Source organism: Choloepus didactylus, chromosome 4 (genome assembly GCF_015220235.1).
Source record: "Choloepus didactylus isolate mChoDid1 chromosome 4, mChoDid1.pri, whole genome shotgun sequence".
NCBI lineage: Eukaryota > Metazoa > Chordata > Mammalia > Pilosa > Megalonychidae > Choloepus > Choloepus didactylus.
In genome coordinates, this window is record NC_051310.1 from 185,436,850 (window position 1) to 185,439,479 (window position 2,630).

Sequence of the window (2,630 nt, forward strand, 5' to 3'; positions counted from 1 at the left end):
TTCTCTCTGGCTAACTATAAGTTTTACAGTGTCTTGAAATCAGATAGTTTGTCACCCAACTATATTTTTAAATGCACTTTTTTATTGGAGATGTTGTGGGTTTACAAAAAAATCATTCAGAACCAACTATTATCTTTTACTACGTTGTTTTGCTACTGCTAGTCCTTGCTTTTATATATGAAATTTAAACTCAGTTTGTCAATTTGTAAAAAAATGCCTGCTGGAATTTTGTTAAATATTGTATCAAATTTATAGATCTATTTGGGAAGAATTGACATCTTAACAATATAAGCTTTTTGATCCATGAACTCAGTCCATCTACATCTTTTGATTTGTTTAGGACTTATTTAAGTTCTCTAAACAATATTTTTTAGTTTTCTCAAGCTGTATGCTAAGTATTTCATACTTTTGTTATGATTGTAAACAGTGTGTTTTTATTTCAATTTTTAATTGTTTTTTGTTAATATATAGAAATTCAACTGATTTTTGTGTATTAATTTTTTAGCTTTCAACCTTGCCAAATTCACTTATTCGTTCTTGTATGTTGTTCATAGATCTCATCAGATTTTGAGGATGTTGTCTGTGAATAAGGAGAATTTTACTACTTTTCCAGTTTGGATGACTGGTATTTCTTTTTCTTGTCTTTCTGCACTTTCTAGAATTTTCAGTATAATGTCAAAAAGAACTTACTGTATTCATTTTCTATTGCTGCTAATATAAATTACCGTAAACTTCGAGATTTAAACCAATGCAAATTTATTATATTACATTTAATTAGGTGATAAGCTTGACACAAGTATCGCTGGGCTAAGATCAAAGTGTTGGCAGGGATATTTTTCTCTTTGGAGGCTCTAGGAGAGAATGCTTCATCTTGCCTTTTCCAGTTTCTAGGGGCCACCCACATTCCTTGACATTTGTTTTTCTTCCACTGCCTTCAAAGCCAACATGGCAGGTAAAGTCCTTCATACACAACACCACTCTGACCTCTTCTGCTTTCCTCCTCTACTTTAAGAATCCTTGTAATTACAGTAGGCCCTACCAGATAAGCCAGGAAATCTCCCTATTTTAAAGTCAGCTGATTAGCAACCTAATTCCATCCACAACCTTAATTCTCCTTTATCATACAATGTAGCATATTTACAGGTTCCAGAGAGAAGTTCATGGACTTCTTTGGGGGCCCACTTTCTCCTTACCATGGTGGTGAAAGTAGACATCCGTGTCTTGGTCTTTTACCATTGAATATGATGTTAATTATAGAGTTTTTGAAGATGGTATTTACCTAAGTAAAGGAAGTTGCTTTCTGCTCCTAGTTTGTTAAAATTTACAACAGAAATGGATGTTGTACAAAGAAAATCTTTTTTATCTATCTATTGAGATAATCGTGATTTCACTTATAGTTTGTTGAAGTAATAGTGAATTATATCAATTGATTTTCAAATGTTAAAACAAGCTTGCATTCTTGAGATGAACCCCACTAAGTCACAATATTTCTTCCTTTTTTATTTAATTTTAGATTTAATTTGCTAAAATATTTAATTTAGATTTAATATGCTAAAATCTAAATTTTAGATTTAATTTTCTAAAATATTGTTTAGAGCTTTTGCATCTATGATCATCGAGATATTGTTCTATAGGTGATTTTTTCCTTGAAATGTCTGTGACCAGTTTTGATATCCTCTGAGAATGAGTTGGTAAGTATTTTGTCATATTCATTTTTCTTGAAGAGTTTTATAGAATTAATATTTCTTGTTTAAGTAAAAAATTTGGTTAAACTCATCTTCTGATATAGGTGTTTAGTGCTATAAATTTATAAGTATTGATTTAGAGGATCCCACATAATTTAGTATGTTCTTTTTTCATTTTCATTCAATTTGTGGTCAGCAGAATTCAAAGAGAGCCCCCAAGAGTTCTCTCCACATCCCCGGGTATAGACACTGTGTATATTCCCCTGCCCTTGAGTGTGGGTGGGATCTTTGAATATTAAGTGATATTATTCTGTGATTAAGTTATGGATATGGCAGAAGTGAAGGAAATTTGCATAGTAACTAATCAGTTATGTGTGAATTACTCAAAAGAATATTATCCTGAGTAGGTCTGACCTAACTAGGAGAACCTTTAAAAGATCATCCAGGTTTCTCTGAAGTTAGAAACTCAAAGCAGCTGAGACTTTCTCTCCCTCTTGCTGCTTTTGAGAAAGCAAGCTGCCATGAATGGTACAACTACAAAGAAATGAGTTTTGCCTACAACCTGAGGAAGCTTGGAAGCAAATTCTTCACGAGCTGAGCCTCCAGATAAGAATGCAGCTTGACTGACACCTTGATTTCAGCCTTGTGAGACTGAACAGAGAGCCCAGCTACAGCCTGCTGGGATTTCCAGTCTACAGAAACTGTAAACGTTTGGTGTTTTAACTTACTAAGTTGGTGGTAATTTGTTATGCAGGAACAGTAAACTGATACACACTTCAAAATAATTTCGATTTTCTCTTCTAATTTCTTCTTTTACGATAAATTATTTAGAATTAGTTTTGAAATATTTGGGGATTTCTCAGAGGCCTTTATGCTGTTGATTTAAAATTTAAATCCATTGTGGTGAGAGAAAATACTTCGTATGACTTGAAGCATTTTAATTAT